The following is a 19,827-nucleotide window of genomic DNA, read 5'->3' as shown; positions in this document are numbered from 1 at the left end:
TTTTCGTGGCTAGAAAACATCCGATGCTACCCCAAATCAACACGTGAAAATTTTCCACCAGGGACCATTTTGTCAATAGAGATTTTGCATAAAATTACTCATTTGCTCCACAAAATGAAATACAAATTGAATATTATCATTCTTACCAAGTCTCTATGCCTCTCCATGTTCTATATAGTCATACTGAACAAAATGTTGATCATAAAGAAAACACCAATGAGAATCTAAATGTTATTAAAGAATTACATTTTTATATCAACGATGATCATACACATGATACACATTTTGTACAACATTGCTTTGATAAGATTTATGACTCATTGAAAGGTCGTGGAATAAAATTCAATGAAAATTGGATATAGTCAGATGGATGCGCAGGTCAATTCAAATCTTCATCGTCATTCTTTTGGTTATGTCATCTTCATATGAAAACCAACATTAAACATTGTTGGGATTTCTTTGAGACTGGTCATAGAAAATGAGAACATGATGACGCAGGGGCATATATAAAATGAGAACTTCGAAGATATCAAATGGAACACTCTGAAAACTAACTTGTCTTAGTTGAACAAGTTTTTCAATGGTGCATTTCTACACTAAGCCATGAGACTAACCCATCAAGAGAGTTACACAGGTATGTACATATATATTGACTTGTATATAGTTTTAATATTTGATAATTTTTATGTCCCCGGGGGTCAACTCAATTGGTAATTTGAGACATGTGAAATCATTGACACTCGAGAGATGCTAGTTCAAATCCCCTATTGCAACCTGGGGTACGGGGAGGAGGACATATCATAGCCCCTAGATTTTAACTAACAATTACATGTCAGGCAAGTGGTTGGGTTCCTTTGGGTCACAATCAATATGTACATATCTATATATATATATATATATATATATATATATATATATATATATATATTTATTATAAAAATATTATTTATTTTAAATATTTGATCGATGATTATCTTTGATATATAATTTGTATATAAAATAACATATTTAAATTCCTGTTTGAATTTACTATAGTTTTTTTTGGCATATTGGTGTCCAAGATGTAGATATATCAATTACATATTAACTTGAAACACTAAAAGGGACTTGAAAATTGCATTCAATTAAAAAAATAGAGTACTGAAATACATTTGCATTTGATACAAGAAAAGAATCTTGTTTTTGTCCTGTTTGCATAAAGGAAACACAATTCAATGATGTTTGTGAAAATAATATGCATGTGAAAGTTTGGCAACATATAGAACTTAATACAAAGGGGAAAATGTCGCTTGCAAGCTTCGAAGAGATGGAATCATAGGAGACTATAGTGTCATCTGAAGGTGATCGAGTTTATGATCCTGATAGAGAAGGTAACATTTCAATTGCTTTCAAGGGATATCTATGTATATATATACATATACATATATATATATATATATATATATATATATATATATATATATATATATATATATATATATATATATATATATATATATATATATATATATATATATATATATATATATATATATATATATATATATATATATAGTATCTAGATAACAATTAAAATATAGATCTAAATAGATAATAAAATCAAGTACATGTTGATAATTAATTTCTTGCTAATTATGATCTAAATTTACGCTTTTTTTATTATGTAAGAGATGTTTTTGTTGTAGTTGCACCCATTCACAACATATAAAATGTTAAGTATTATTTGATGCGGTGCACTGAACAAAAGATGAAGTTATTGGAGGACTATGATGATAGCGATTTTATATGTGAAAGAGAGTGTATTACACTGAAAGGATATTTTTTCCAAGAAACTCATCAAATCGAGAGTCATGTACTTTCAAGACTATCAAAATGATTCCATAAGTTGTTAATATAGTCACTTTGTGTGTGCAGCATGTATAGAGTTGATAGAAGTTCAATCAAGAAAAAAATCAAATTTTGAAAAATGGAGAATGTCAAAAGCTGACCATGAACGGATCATTGAGGATGGCATTCCATTAGAATTTTTCTAATTGAACTACCCAACAACATCTTCTCCTTGTATTCATCTTTGAGAAAGAGTTCAAGTAGATTGTTAGCCTTTCTTTTTGTGCACTCTTAACTTGTCCATTCTAGCTAGAGCTAGGTATTACACAATTGTTTTCATTGATATGGTGGCTTTGTTTTTAAGTTAAAAGGAAATTCAAGATCCCAAATACTATTATAATGTAAGGATGTAGAATATCACAATCTTCTTGTTTGTTGTTGATTATACACCTACCATGTTTGCACTACATTTTTCTTTTTTATGTCATCATTTTATTTTATTAAAATCACACTACCATCAATTTCAAATGTTTTTTTTTTTTTGTTTTTGTTTTGTACATCTTGATAGCTCAAAAAAATGCATTTTATTGGGTTTGTCCTATACATTCAATGCATACAAAACCTATTAAAACTAACAATGCATGCTCCACACATAGTATTTAATATTTGAAAATTTCATTTACTGTAAGACAAAAGTTAGACCCACATTGAACTTAATGCAACTTCAGTAGATTCAACATTGCAACTTTTAATTCTCAATATCTAAGCTTTCTCAAATTTCATGAAAAATAAAACAGCACCTTAGACTTTAAGATAAACTTCACAAAACCTAAGAATCAACCAAATCCTAATTATCTTCTACTAACATTATAAGAATCATCATGAACAATGCACCAACAAAATGCAAATTTACTTTCATTGCTTCATATTCATGAACTTAAATGTAAAACCTTTAAGCATCAAACCATGCATCATGCAAATGTATCATGTTTTATAATGAACAACTTTATATTAAAAGTTAAGTATAAACCCACATCCATAGTAGCTTTTCTATACAAGATTATGATCTATTGATGAATGAAAAATGTATACATACATGTTTTATAATGGAAATTTTAAGTTATGTTTGTTTTAGGCATCTACAACACGGTAAGATTCATGAATGCAACATGTAACATGTTTTGGAATTTGTAATTTTACTATTCATTAAACACCTTCACGAAACAACTTCACAAAACATAAGAATCAACCCAAATCCATATTATATTCTACTAACATTATAAGAATCATCATACAAAATGTACCAACTAAATGAAAATTTAGTTTCATTACTTCATATTCATGAACTTAAATGTAAAACCTTTAAGCATCAAACCATGCATCATGCAAAATGTACCATGTTTTATAATGCAATTTTATAGTATGTTTGCCTTGAACAAATTTATATTAAAATTTAAGTATCAACCCACATCCATAGTAGCTCTTCTATACAAGATGATGATCTATTCATGAATGAAAAATGTATACCATGTTTTATAATGCAATTTTAAGTTATGATTGTTTTAGACATTTACACAATGATAAGATTCATGAATGAAAAATGTACCATGTTTTGTAATTTACAATTTTACTATTCATTAAACAACTTGACAAAACAACTTCACAAAACCTAAGAATTTGAACCCAATTCCATATTATCTTCTACTAACATTATAAGAATCATCATGCAAAATGTATGTTGGAAATAATACTGGGGGGGGGGGGGGGGGGGGGGGGTGAATTAGTATTATCAATTCAATAATTTTTCATTTCCATTATCAGATTCATATACACTACTTTAGTTAATGAAAATTGTGTGTATACACAACTGTGTTTAAGGTAGCTAGCATATATCTTGTAGACTTAAGATTCAGTTAATTCTTCATATGTTGATCTTTAATCAGTGCATCAAAACCATATAAACAGTAACCAGGTGTAGTAAAAACAGAATAGATAGTCACACACAAGAACACAAGATATAAGGTGGAAACCCAATGTGGGTGAAAACCACCTGCTGCAATTGTCTCTATCTTCTTTTAAAATTAGAAACTTCTTTTTACAATTTTTGTACTGGTGCAGTCTTATACCAGTACGCAAGCTTCTACTTGCAGAAAGCTACAAACTTCTCTCGTTCTCCAGCTTCTCCTGGAAGGGAGCTACAACCCCCTAGCTCTTGTACTAGCTGATATGTTTACTAGTACGTAGGTGCTGGCCTACAGAAGGCTCCAACCTTCTCTTTTCTTCCAGGGACCATGTTTCATAATTTTTCAGACTGGATCCATCAATAGCATCATTCAATCATCAAATATATCTACATCAACCAATCTCCTTTTGCACCAACCAAAACTGAATCAACCAATCACTTTGAAAACCCTTCGATAAGATCTTCAGAATGTTGTAACCAGAATACAGTAACCAAAATACAGCAACCAGAACCCAAGCCAGAAACCAGAACACTGCAATAGCAAACAAAAGTAGATAAAATTTATTTTGAGAGATATACACTACTTCCATTTTTCGAACCTGCGTGTGCACGCACTTTTCTCAAGGCGAACCTGCGTATATGCTGTATTGATATGTAGAACCAGCGTGTATACGTGCCTTTTCTAAAGTGAACTTGCGTACAGATCTGTAAATGATGCTTTAAACTTTACAATAATTTCAGACTTGAGTTATACCCAGATCATCATATTTATAGCCTACAACATGCGCCAGTTATATAGATAAATGATCAAAACCACATAAAGATACTTCACTTCAAGCCTTAAGATCTTGACCCATCATTAGATCTTATACTTCATCAAGCGCTAAGGTTCATCCTCGGTTCAAATCCAGCTATGCACCACAACCCAATAATCTGTATATCAGATCTTGCTCTTCATCAAATATTCAATACTTGAGTACATTTGCCTAATGATTTTGTCCTCCTTTTATAGTCTTAGGCATTGCTCAATGCCATGGACCAAAATCACTTAGGACCAATACCTTGGACCAAATACCTGGGGTCAACACTTTGGACTAGATACCTTGGACCAATACCATGGATCAAAAATACCATGGACCAAATACCACGGACCAAAACTTAGTTTTCCAACATGTATGCGCCTTGCCTTCTGTGAAAGTGTGTGTGTACATTATACACGCTTTTTTGTTTGCTAACCTACGTGTACACGTGGCTTGGTTAATAGGGAACCTGCGTATACCTCTCTTTCTTTATTCTGTAGGTCTGAACTGTGATCTGTCATCTGAGTGAGTTGCCATCAAGGATAACACCTGTGGCATAGGCCAAATCAGTGTCATAATGCCAACAATCTCCCCCTTTGGACTTGATAGCAACCCCATGTCACTCTCCCCCTTTATCATTAAGGGCAAAGGGTTATGCTCCCCCTGAGTTCATGCTGAATTTTCCGATATGTTGAAGTGTGCTGATTGAGCTCCATGATCTCCCTGAATATAAGTGAGGTCTGCAAAAAGATGTTCTAAAAGAAGAACATGACTCTATACATACATCATAAATGACCTTCCTATCACCAATGACTCATACATACATCCATCACCCAACCAAGTGGGGATATACCAAGTTTGTACATTAAAAAACAAGCACATTACATTATCCATCCCATGCATAGTGGGATAACAAAATAGATCGTTTCATGACCTTTACATTAAAATATATACATGACATATATAACAGAGACCAATATAAGACCATGATAGTCATTAGCAACTAGCAGCATCTGTCAATCAGCATCCAGACCAGCAACCATGTTCTCCCCCTGAATCTGTTCTACCTAAATAAAAAAAAAATGTGTGAATTCATACCAAGTTCTTCCAAGATAATGCCAACAATGCATTATTAGAAGTATATGCTCCCCCTGAACCGGTGCCAGATGATAACTGTGAGATCCATATCAGACTCCTTTCATCTTGGGTTTGGTCCACTTCTTTTCTTCAAATCAACATATACGTAACTGTAACCACAGAAACAATCATATGTACGCGACTACACTTCAAGAAAGTCGCGTATAACCTCTTTTCTCTGAAACAGAGAAATTTTAACAGCAGGATGATGCATCAACTACTCCTAGCTTCTGTTTGAGATATTCAAATGTCTCTCTGGGTAGTGGTTTGGTGAATATATCAGCAACATGTTCTTTGGAGGGAACATACTCCAATTTGAACTTCTGTTCAAGCACTTGTTCACGTAGAAAATGATATTTTATGGGTATATTCTTGGTCTTGGAATGCATGACTGGATTTTTTGAAACACTGATGACACTTGTATTATCACATAGAATGGAAATGGGTGGAGTACATGTGATCTGAATGTCTTGCAATGTTTGCATCATCCAAAGGAGTTGTGTGCAGCAAGATGCAACAGCCACATATTCTGCTTCAGCTGTAGATAATGCAATTGAACTTTGTTTCTTGCTGAACCAAGACACTAATCTGGAACCCATATAGAATGCACCACCACTAGTGTTTTTTCTGTCATCAATGCTTCCTGCCCAATCTGCATCTATATATGCATGAAGTGTAAGATCTGTATCTCTAGGATACCATAAACGAAAATTTTGTGTACCTTGAAGATATTTGAAAATACTTTTGACTGCCTGAAGGTGTGATTCCTTTGGATTTTCTTGGAATCTTCCAACTATTCCTACTGCATGCATGATGTCTAGTCGGGTACCTGTTAGATAAAGTAGACTGCCAATCATGGATCTGTAAGTTGGTTGATGTACTGCTGCTGATTCTTCATTTGAGCTGAGACTGCATCATGTTACCATTGGGGTGCATACTGGTTTAGAATCTTCCATGCCATACTTTTTCAAGATCTGTTTGATATATTTGGTTTGTGACAGAAAAATACCATCTTTATGTTGTTGAACTTGTAGACCAAGAAAATATGTAAGTTCACCAAGTAGGGACATTTCAAATTCTTGCTGCATTACCGAAGCAAAATTTCGACTCATGGCTTCTTCATTGCTACCAAAAATGATATCATCAACATACACAACAAGTATTAGCAATTTATTATTGTCAATCTTTGTATATAGATTGTTATCAGCTGACCCTTTTGAAAAGTCTTGTTGATGGAGATATTTGTCAAGACAGTAGTACCAGGCCCTTGGAGCTTGCTTTAGACCATAGAGAGCTTTTCTGAGTCTGCATACAAGTTTTTCATCATTTCCAAGAATGAACCCGTCTAGTTGCTCAATATAGAATTCTTCTTCTAAGTCTCCATTAAGAAAGGAAAATTTTACATCCATTTGGTATACTTTGAATATCTGAAAGTTAGAAAGAGTAAGGAACATTCTTATAGCTTCAAGTCTAGCAACAGGTGAAAAAGTTTCTTCAAAATATATACCTTCTTGTTGAACATATCATTTACAAACAAGTCTGGCCTTGTTCCTAATAACTTCTCCATTTTCATTCAGCTTGTTTTTGAATATCCATTTAGTTCCTATGATATTTTTATCATGAGGTCTAGGAACTAATTCCCAAGTATTATTCTTTTCAATTTGCTCAAGTTCTTCATTCATGGCTTTGACCCAACATTCATCTTTACATGCTTCACTTACATTTTGAGGTTCGGTGGAGGATAGCAATGCTAGATAGCTTGAAGCTTCTGAAATAGTTCTTCTTGTCTGTACACCTGCCTCTTTCTGTCCCAAAACTTGGCTTTGGATGATTTTTCTAAACATACTTGGATGAAGTCTTTTCTTCTACCATTATCTCTTCTTTTGGTGCTTCATTGGTTTATTCTTTAGGATTAGTCTGATTTGATGTTGAAGGGTAATCCTCATCTTCTTCATGCTGTTCGGTTTTTATTTGCCTTGGATTTTTGCATGTTTCATCAACCACAACATCAATACTTTCAATAATTTTCCCAAGTCTTTTATTATAACATTTATATCCTTTACTTCGGGAAGAGTAACCAAGGAGAATACCTTCATCTTCTCTGGGTTCAAACTTACCAAGTTTTTCATCAGTGATTTTGATGTAACATTTGCTTCCAAAAACTTTGAAGTATTTTATAGTAGGAGTCTTACCATACTAAAGTTCATGAGGAGTTTGAGTGCTGTTTACCCGAACGTTTGTTTTGTTGAGAATAGTGACGACAACGAATGCAGCTTCACCCTAGAAGGTTGCAGGAGTTCCAAACTCATCTGGCATAGCACGAGCCATTTGTTGAATAGTTCTATTCATCCTTTCTACCACTCCATTTTGCTGACGAGTCCTTGCAGTGGAGAATTCCCATTTTATTCCATGTACTTCACAAAAGTCAAAGAATTCATTTGAGGTAAATTCCCCTCCTCGATCAGATCCAAGGCATTTGATTTTACGATCTAATTCATTCTCAACCAAAGCTTTGAAGGCTTTGAATTTTTCAAATTCTTCATCTTTATGCTTTAGAATTCCTATCCAACACATTCTGGAAAAATCATCAATGAACAATATAAAGTACTCTTCTCCACGAGGTGAGTTTTTCCTTGATGGACCACATAAATCAGTATGAACAAGTTCAAGAGGCTTACTAGTTGATCCTTCTTTTTTAGGGAAATGCAACCTGGTTTGCTTAACAAATTGACATGATTTACATATTGTATTTTCTGGAATGCTGATATCAGGAAGATCACAAACAACTTGGAATTTGCATGCTTTCCTTATTTGAGAGAAGCTTAGATGCCCCAATCTTCTGTGCCATAGCCAATGTTCATCATTTTTTCTTAGATAGCACTGTTGTTGTCATCCCTTGAGTATGTATAATTTATTTGGAGTTCGTATACCTTTGATCATGGTTTCACCTGTATCAAGCTCACGAACAACACATCCATTTGATCGAAATACTACTTCATTTCTTTGATCACACATTTGAATGACACTCAACGGGTTATGCTTTAGACCATGAACATACATAACATTTCCAGCTTTAATGTTTTCTTTTAAGAGAACAGAGCCTTTACCTTTTATGACAGCAGGAGTGTCACTTCCAAATGAGACCTTCTTTTCCTTTTCTAAGTCACTATATGATTGAAGTTTTTCTTTGTTACCTGTCATGTGTTTTGAGCATCCACTGTTGATATACCACTGATTTTCTTGTCCTTATGCATACAAGGCTATACCACATCTTTCTGGTTGCGGCTCTTTCTTTTTCCATATTTTTGGACTTAATGAAGTTTTCTCCTTCTAAGATGTTTGCTGAAATTTACTCCTGCATTCAAATTCTTTATGACCGAAGTTGTTGCAGATAGAGCATTCTATTTCATTTTCAAGAAGAGAAAAGTTATTGTAAGTCCGTTTCATGATCCTTGTCACATTCCTTTGATTTCGTGCTTCTCTAGTCATGATGGTCTTGTAAGCAACACATTGAGCAACTTTGTTTCCAAAGTTATGATATGAAAAACATTGGCCATTAAAGAAGTTCGTGTGATTATTGAATCTACTGACTTGGTGATTGTAGTTTCTATTGATATTCATTCTTGAAGCAGATTGAGTATAACTTACCTGAGGTTTGTTGTAGCTTCTATTCATCCTTGAAGTAAATTGAGCTTGATTTACCTGGTGATTTGCTTTATGCCTTCGCTGACGCTTGTCAAACTGTTCACTGCTCTTTGCTGCATCAAGATAGCTTTTAGTGGAGGTTGATGAATTCTGTGATTGAGATGCTTCTTCAGTATATCCAAGACCTATTTTTATTAGAGGAGAACACTGCACTTTGATAATTTAATTTAATGTTTCTGATCCTTTAGCAAATTTAAGATTGAGAGCTTTTGTTTTCTCAATATCCTTTCTTAGACCCACAATTTCACATTCCATATTTTCATTGTGTTTTTCTCTTTCAGCAAGTTGGAATGTCAAAGTATCTATAATCATACTCTTTTCTTCTACACAAATTTTGAGTTTAGAGATGTCTTCATAGAGATCATCTTCATCTGAAGCATCCAAGAAATTATCATCTTCAAAAGCCATCAAAAGTCTATAGTCATTACTATTTTCATCTTCATCACTGTTAGATAAACCATCGCTATCTTCATGCGTATAGTAGCTTTTCTTACTTATACTTTGTTTTCTATTCCATTTTGCTTGTTGTTACCTTTATCAAGCTTATCTTTATGAGGACATTTGGCAGCATAAGAACCGACTCTTCCACAGGCAAAGCATTTGAAAGGTAGTTTACCTCTAAATCTTCCGGAACCCCGTTGAAGGTTTTTGACAAAGTTTGCTTCTTCCTCTCCTTCTGAAATATGTCCCGATTCATTGAGTCCTTCTCTTCCTGAAGCTTTGAATGCAACTTCTCTCATATCTGATGGACCTCCTTTTCTCATTTAGAAAGCAGTTAAGATTCCGTGCAGCTGTGTCATAGTAATATTCTGAAGATCCTGCTTTTCTTCTATGGCAGATACTTTTGATTCAAACTTAGTAGACAAGGATCTTAAAACCTTTTCAACTAAAGTGACTTCTTTTATATCTTCACCAAAATTCTTCATGCAATTAACAATCTCATCTATACATAAGAAGTAATTAGCTATACATTCATCATTATTCATTTTGAGAGTTTCATATTGAATTCTAAGAGTTTGTAGTTTTGCACGTTTTACCTGAGTGTCTATTTCATAGCTTAGAACGATCTTGTCCCATATTTCTTTGGCGAATTTGAGCTGCACAACTTTGACAAATTATGATTGTGATAGACTCCCCAATAATGTATTGACAACCTTGGCATTGGTTTCATATTGCTTTTTACTTGTCGCATCTGCAGGAATTTCCGATGGAAATGTATATCCTCCTTCCACGATTTCCTAGACATCTGTTCCAAGAGATTGAAGATAGGCAGTGGTTCTTACCTTCCAATAAACAAAGTTGCTCCCATCAAAGATTGGTGGTCTGATGGATCCCTCTTTTTCGTGGTTACTCATGATGATGGATCTTCGTTCAAGCGATCAAGCTTCTTCTGAAGGACTTGCTCTGATACAAATTGTTGGAAATAATACTAAGAGGGGGGGTGAATCAGTATTATCAAGTCATTAATTTTTCATTTCCATAATTAGATTCATATACGCTACTTCAGTTAATGAAACTTACATGTATACACAACTGTGTTTAAGGCAACTAGCGTATATCCTACAGACTTAAGATTCAGTTAATTCTTCATATGTTGATCTTTAATCAGTGCATCAGAACCATATAAACAGTAACCAGGTGCAGTAAAAACAGAACAGACAGTCACACACAAGAACACAAGATATAAGGTGGAAACCCAATGTGGGTGAAAACCACCTGCTGCAATAATATCTATCTCCTTTTAAAAATAGAAACTTCTTTTTACAATTGTTGTACTGGTGTAGTCTTATACCAGTACGCAAGCTTCTACCTGTAGAAGGTTACAACCTTCTCTCATTCTCCAGCTTCTCTTGGAAGGGAGCTACAACCCCCTAGCTCTTGTACTAGCTGATATGTTTACTAGTACGTAGGTGCTGGCCTACAGAAGGCTCCAACCTTCTCTTTTCTTCCAGGGACCATGTTTTATAAATTTTCAGACTGGATCCATCAATAGCATCATTCAATCATCAAATATATCTGCATCAACCAATATACTTTTGCACCAAACAAAACTGAATCAATCAATCACTTTGACAACCCTTTGATCAGATCTTTAGAATGTTATAACCAGAATACTGTTAGGATATTCCGACACATAGGATATAGTTAAGTTCAACTTGGTCTAGTATAGAGATAGGTTAGAGTTAGGTAAAGTGTGTTTCTTTACTGTTGTACATTTTGTAACTTACAATCCGACGGTCACGATATGTAGTGATCCGACGGTTCACTCTCACCTCGGTATTATCGACACTTGATCCGTGGCTTGACACCCGATTGGTCCATGAGTTCTATTTAAAGCGCATGGAGGGTCATTGTTCGGGTAATCCGTGCATGAGAGAAGCTTATGTAAATTTTCATTCTTTGATTAATAAATTGCCTGTAGTACCCACGTTGGGACAGGCCGTGGACTGTTTCCCTCCTTGCACTTTGAGGGTTTTAACCACGTCAAAAATACTGGTGTATTGATTTGAGATCTGGTTGTGAGCGGTGTCCTTTTGGTGTTCTTTCTGAGGAACTTACCCTGTAAATTCCTACATGGTATCAAAGCTATTTGAGGGCCGCGTCCGTTGGTGATCCAAATCTGAAGCCGGTAGAACTGCATGCGGCTGTCGTTTCCTAGATCTGCTGTTTCTGACTGCTTTCGGGCCGAGAGGACTGCTCTGTTGCGTTCGGAGCATCTGTTCCAGTGAGGAACCCCTTTCGTTTCACGCGAAAAGGTTTCCGGTAGCCCTAGCTGCGTCATTTTTCAGATCGGGAGGTATACAGTGTTTTTTTTGCAGTTTACTGTTATTTTCTCTCTGCTTATTTCGGTCTCAGTTTATTTAGCCTTTTTTTTTAACCGGATCTATACCTTTCATTTCTGCGTATGCTCTTTGCCCTGCGACTCTGTGCGATCTGGGCAAATCAGAAACAGAAAGGAAGGATTTTTCTCATGCGTATGCTCTTTTCCCTGCACCTTAGTGTGATCTCGGAAAATCAGAAACATTGAGAAAAATATTTAGTTTTTCGGCTAAAGCTAACTTTGAGATTTTTTTTTAAAATTTCTAGTTTTTTGGCTAAAGCTAACTTCGAGCCGCAAGGTTCGTTTTTCTTTGCATATTCGTGTTGGGTTTTGTGTTTTGTGTTTTGTAGGGAAAAAGAGCTTTCTCAAGGCAAGCACGCAAACCAAGGCCCCCCCCCCCCCCTCTCTCTCTCTCTCTCTCTCTCTCAAATTTTTTGTATAGATCAATTGGTTCAAAGCTATTTTAAGAGAGTAGAGGTCTTGGGTTCAAGTCTCCATTTTGTGGGGGCGGATTTTTTTCATTCCCGCACATTCGCGCACTTTGCCGGCAATGTCAACAATTGTTTTTTCAAAAAGCCATAACTTCTTCATCCGGAAGCCTTTTTCAGAGCCGTTTTTTTTAAAACCGCCTATTTTTTCGAGATCTATCCATTGGAACACTTACTTTCAGCATCTTCAGCTTCAGTTTTTTTTTTTAAAATGGAAAGTCCATGCCAAGTCATTCTTGACAGCACTAACTACTTCCAATGGGTAGCCTACATGGAAGATTTACTTAGAAGTAAAGGTCTCTTCAGAATAGCCACAGACCAAGAGAAGAAACCAAAAGATGAAGACAAGGCTGCAAAATGGGAAAATAGACAAGATCAAGCACGTGGTTTGATAGGGATGTCTATTTCTCCTGATCTTAGATTCCACATTGCAGAACTTGAGACTCCTCATGAAGCATTAGAAAAACTCGCTAAAGTTTTTGGGATTAAAAATGAAATTAGAGCCCATCAACTTGAAAATGAGCTGCTTACTTTGGATCCTAATAATTTTTCTTGCATTGAAGATTTCTTGTCCAAATTCAAGACCCTTAGATATCTCTTGGAAGGTGTTAAAGTTAAGAAAGAAGATGGTAACCTTATTTATTCCATCCTTACTAAGTTGGGACCAGCCTACTCTGTATTTGTTTCCACTTTCCATTCTACAAGGGAAGCTTTCATTTGTCAAGGACAAGACTACAAGGCCCCTTCCTTTGACTCCTTTTGTGATTCCTTAATAAGAGAACAAGAAAAACTCTTACACCTTGGTCTTCTTAATCTTGGAAACTCTTCCACGAAAGCGTTAGCCGCCCAACAGCAACCAAATTCAAAGAATCCTAAGAAGTCATATCCTCAAAAGAATGGTCCTAAACCATCTCAGCCTCAAAATGAAAGATCATTTCAGCAAAATGATAAGACCAATAAAAACAAATGGAAGAAGACTGATAGACATTGTAACTTTTGTAATCGAGATGGCCACTTAGAATCTAAATGCTTTAAGAAGATGGAAGCCTTGGAAGCCGCAATGAAGAAACATAACATCCATGTGGAGCCTACTTCAACTTCAACTTCCGGAATGGCACTTTCTGCATGTCATTGTCAATCATCTCAGTCTGGTTATGCATTAAATGTATCTTCTTCTTCTTCTCATTCTCATGAGTGGCTCATTGATTCTGGAGCCTCTTGTCACATGGCCAAAAACCAAGCCATGTTTTCTTCTTTAAATGATTGTAACACCAAAAATATATATGTTGGTGATGATAGATCTCTTAATGTTGTAGGGACTGGAACTGTTCATCTAGACAATGGTCAGTTTAATGATGTATTATGTGTTCCAACCTTATCCTGCAACCTTCTATCTGTCTATCAGATAACTCATTCAGGTGAAGGTAAAATTGTTGAATTTTCACCTCATGATGTTGTAATCAAGGATCTAAAAGATCCTAAACAGATTCTAGCTACTGGTCTTGCTGATGATTCCAAAAGGTTGTATAAGTTTCACAACTTTGGGTCATCAACTCTTCCCTCAGTATTTGTTGCTCATAATGATGAAGTGAGCAAACTTTGGCATGAGCGATTTGGTCACTTAAACTATCGCTCCCTTCAGCATCTATGTAAAGAAAATATGGTGACAGGTCTTCCTATGGTATCTTGCAGAGATGGTGTTTGTTCCGGATGTGTACTCGGAAAACATCATCGGGACAGTTTTGACAAACGTGCCTCTTGGCACGCCTCAGCCCCTTTACAGCTTGTGCACAGTGATTTATGTGGTCCTCTTCCTGTTGCTTCATTCTCTGGCTGCAAGTACTTCTTAACTTTCATTGATGATTTCTCTAGACGCACTTGGGTATACTTCTTAAAACTCAAGAGCGAAGTATTTAACACCTTTTTGGCCTTCAAAGCCTTTGTTGAAAAACAATCTGGACATCAAATTCTTAAGCTAAGAACTGATAATGGTGGAGAATATGTTAAAAACACATTCATCAACTTTTGCACCGAAAATGGAATTCAAATGCAACATACTGTTCCATACACTCCACAACAAAATGGTGTAGCTGAAAGGAAAAATCGCACCTTAAAGGAAATGGCTAATTGTATGCTGCAATCTAAAGGACTCAGTCTTAGTTTTTGGGCCGAAGCAATTAATTGTGCAAATTATATAATCAATCGCACTCCTACTAAGGTTCTAGAGAATATCACTCCAGAAGAAGCTTGGAGTTCCATTAAACCAGATGTAAGTCACTTTCGTGTGTTTGGAAGTGAAGCATGGGCCCATATTCCAGATGAAAAGCATAAAGCTTTAGAACCTAAGAGTGAGAAATGTACTTTTGTTGGATATTCTGAAGATGTAAAAGGTTATAGACTTATTCCATTTAAGTCCAAAAATGTTATCATTAGAAGAGATGTAAAATTTGATGAAAATAAATCGGCCTGCGAGCCTAGTCCGGCGGATGTGCCACCTCTTCCTATCTCTTCTACTTTTGAAAACATTTCTTCTTCAGATGATGAAAGCGAGGATGATAATCCTCCCCCACCTTCTCAGGATCCTCAACTTCCAAGATGGGTCCGTGCTACTCGGGATGCAGCAGGTGATCTTGCCGGTGATCCTACAGATCAGCGACGTACACGTTCTCAGTTTGAAAGAGCCTCTTCTTTACTGGCTCAAGCTCCAGTAAATCATGATCCTGACACTTTTGCAGAAGCTTCAGGCCATCCACATTGGGAAGCAGCTATGAATGAAGAATATCATTCATTGATGACAAATGATACATGGGATCTTGTTCCTCTACCAAAGGGACGCAAACTTGTTAGATGTAAATGGGTTTACAGAACCAAGTATGGACCAGATGGGAAAGTTGATAAACATAAAGCTCGTCTCGTTGCTAAGGGCTTTTCACAGGTTGAAGGCATTGACTACACTGAAACCTTCTCCCCTGTTGCCAAAATGAACTCTATCCGCCTTGTTCTTTCCCTTGCTGCCTCTTTAAAATGGGAAGTCCATCAGATGGATGTTAAATCTGCCTTCTTGCATGGGGACTTGCAGGAAGAAATCTATATGGAACAACCCATTGGCTTCATACAAACAGACTCCAGCCTTGTTTGTCGACTTAAGAAATCCCTTTATGGCCTCAAGCAAGCTCCTCGAGCTTGGTATGCCAAAATGGATAGCTTTCTTTTAGAATCTGGCTTTTCTAGGTGTCATTCTGACAATACTGTCTACACCAAGAAAGTGGGCAACTCTCTTATCATCCTTGTTCTTTATGTTGATGATCTTATTCTTACTGGTAGTGATCCCAACCTTATAAACCATGTGAAGTCCAGCCTTAAAAAGAAATTTGAAATGACAGACTTAGGACACTTACACTATTTTCTCGGTCTTCAAGTCTTGCAATCCCAGGAGGGTATTTTCCTTTCCCAGTCCAAGTATGCTTGTGATATTCTTCGTCATTTTCACATGGAAGACTGTAAGCCAGCCCCTTCTCCCTTTCAGTCTGGAGTCAAACTTTCAGTCTCTTGTACTTCTCCTGAAGTTGATGCTACCTTATACCGTCAACTTGTCGGAAAACTCTTGTATTTAACCCATACTCGTCCTGATCTTTCCTTTGCTGTTGGCCTTGTTGCTCGTTTTATGCAAAACCCCCGTGAAAGTCATTGGAAAGCAGCTAAAAGAATACTTCGTTATGTTCGAGGTACAGTACAGTTTGGGATTCATTACAGTGCCAAAGCAGCTCCTCTGTTAGTTGGTTTCACTGATTCTGATTGGGCTGGTGACCCTGATGATCGGAAGTCTACTGCCGGTTATGTCTTCACTCTTGGTTCAGGACCTATTACATGGGCTTGTAAGAAACAGGCTGCCATTTCTCTTTCGTCAGCAGAAGCAGAGTATCGTGGTGCCGTGGAAGCTAGTAAGGAAGCCTTGTGGCTTCGTCAGATCCTATCAGAGTTTGGCTTTGAGCAGCAGCATCCAACCACACTTTGGTGTGATAATCAAAGTGCCATTCAGCTATGCAAAGATCCAGTCCAGCATCAGCGCAGCAAACACATTGAACTACACATGCACTTCATCAGAAAGCTCATTCATGACCATGTTCTTGAAGTGCAATATTGTCCAACAGATGATTAGGTTGCAGACATCTTCACAAAGGCTCTCACAGAGGCGAAGTTCACTAAACTTCGATATATGCTTGGAGTTCAGGAAGTTGTCACTAAGGGGGGATAGGCTCTAGTGCCTCCTTCCTTCTCCTATTGTGTCATATTTGTAAATCCTTCAATCCTATCCCAAGTTGTTCTTAAGGGGGGATGTTAGGATATTCGACACATAGGATATAGTTAAGTTCAACTTGGTCTAGTATAGAGTTAGGTTAGAGTTAGGTAAAGTGTGTTTCTTTACCGTTGTACATTTTGTAACTTACAATCCGACGGTCACGATATGTAGTGATCCGACGGTTCACTCTCACCTCGGTATTACCGACACTTGATCCGTGGCTTGACACCCGATTGGTCCATGAGTTCTATTTAAAGCGCATGGAGGGTCATTGTTCGGGTAATCCGTGCATGAGAGAAGCTTATGTAAATTTTCATTCTTTGATTAATAAATTGCCTGTAGTACCCACGTTGGGACAGGCCGTGGACTGTTTCCCTCCTTGCACTTTGAGGGTTTTAACCACGTCAAAAATACTGGTGTATTGATTTGAGATCTGGTTGTGAGCGGTGTCCTTTTGGTGTTCTTTCTGAGGAACTTACCCTGTAAATTCCTACAAATACAACAACCAAAATACAGCAACCAGAACCCCAGCCAGAACCCAGAACCTTGCAACAACAAACAAAAGTAGATAAAATTTATTTTGGGAGATATACACTACTTCCTTTTGTCGAACCTGCATGTGTACACACTTTTCTCAAGGCGAACTTGCATATATGCTGCATTGTTATGCAGAACCAGCGTGTATACACGCCTTTTCTAAAGTGAACCTGTGTACAGATTTGTAAATGGTGATTTAAACTTTACAACAATTTCAGACTTCAGTTATACCCAGATCATCATATTTACAGACTATAACATGCGCCAGTTATACAGATAAATGATCAAAACCACATAAAGATACTTCACTTCAAGCCTTAAGATCTTGACCCATCATTAGATCTTATCCTTCATCAAGCACTAAGGTTCATCCTCAGTTCAGATCCAGCTATGCACCACAACCCAATAATTTGTATATCAGATCTTGCTTTTCATCAGATATTCAATACTTGAGTACATTTGCCTAATGATCTTCTCCTCCATTTATAGTCTTAGGCCTTGCTCAATACCATGGACCAAAATCACTTAGGACCAATACCTTAGACCAAATACCTGGGGTCAACACTTTGGACTAGATACCTTGGACCAATACCATGGATCAAAAATACCATGGATCAAATACCACGGACCAAAACTTAGTTTTCCAACATGTACGCGCCTTGCCTTCTGTGAAAGTGCGTGTTTACGTTATACACACTTTTTGGTCTACTAACCTGCATGTACATGCGGCTTGGTCAATAGGGAACCTGCGTATACCTCTCTTTCTTTATTCTGTAGGTCTGAACTGTGATCTGTCATCTGAGTGAGTTGCCATCAAGGACAACACCTATGTCATAGGCAAAATTAGTGTCATAATGAAAACAATGTATAAACTCCAAAAATTAGCATATTAAAGATCAATTCATAATAAATAATTCTATTTAAAATATGTCCAAAAGTTATATCATTATAAAAGTAAATATAACAAAAAGTTGTCAATTAAAAATATGGGTTAAAGAGATCAATTCATAATAAAGAGTTTTACTTTAAATATATCAAAAATTTATATCATGATAAAAGTAAATATAATAAAAATATTTTCAAATAAAAATATGCATCAAAGAGAATCTCATTTAAATATACGATCTATCAACATCCTCATGCTATCATCAAAATCATGGGTTCCTTGCACAACATGTGTAATATGCATATATACATAAGATTATCTACTTTTAAATTAAATTTTAATGTATTAAAATTAAATGAGAATTTTATCATCAAAATAAAATTATAAAAGGTTTCAAATTCCATGCAATACCTTGTGCTGTTCCCCCTCCATTGCGCCCTCGTGGAAGCCCTATACAACACATGTACATGTATATATTAAAAATTTAAAACTGCACGTGAAAATTCATAAACTTGTAATATTAAAAGAATTATAACAACTTTTTAAAATTGTGTAGGCGAATTGATCCCCGTAGCTACCTCAAGTTTCAAATTCGATGTAATACCTTGTGGTTTTCGCCTTGCATTATGCCCTAATGGATGTCCTATACAATACATGTACATATATATATATTAAAAATTTAAAATTGCACATAAAATTGCATAAAATCACAATACTAAAAAAATTGTAACAACTTTTTCAAATTGTCTAGACAATCCAATCCTCGTAGCTGACTCAAGTCTGAAATTTCATGCAATATCTAGTGGTGTTCCCCCTACATTGTGTCATCATGTATGCCCTGTACATTACATGTACATGTATATATTAAAAATTTAAAATTGCACATGAAAATGCATAAACTCACAATATTAAAAACATTTAAGAATTTTTTCAAATTGTCAAGACGATCCTATCTGCATAGATGAATCCATCGCTAATGTCCCTGGAGAAGGGAAACTGTGTCCATAAACCTAAGATATGAAAATTTTAAAACTGTGAGATAGAGATATCATTTTTTAACGAAACTTGCTTCAATTTATAACAAAACAAAATTGAAATATTCAATACTTGTGACAAGTGAATATTTGACACATCTCCTAATAAGGATGAAGAGAGTGGCGTTGTGTCAAAAATGCCGGATTGAATGGAAAACTGTTAACATTTAATTATATGTAATTATTTATTTTACAAATATGTCTTCACAATACCGATATAATAAAAGTAAATTAATAGTATCAACATGTTCTTTAAAAAAACTAACATCTCTCAACATATCTTCATTTGAACCTGAACCTAGCACCATGATATTATCAAAATTTTCGTT

The sequence above is a fragment of the Pinus tabuliformis genome, chromosome J (assembly GCF_031772625.1).
Source record: "Pinus tabuliformis cultivar Carrire ecotype Pingquan chromosome J, CPIR1, whole genome shotgun sequence".
Lineage (NCBI taxonomy): Eukaryota > Viridiplantae > Streptophyta > Pinopsida > Pinales > Pinaceae > Pinus > Pinus tabuliformis.
This window is presented reverse-complemented; position numbering follows the sequence as displayed.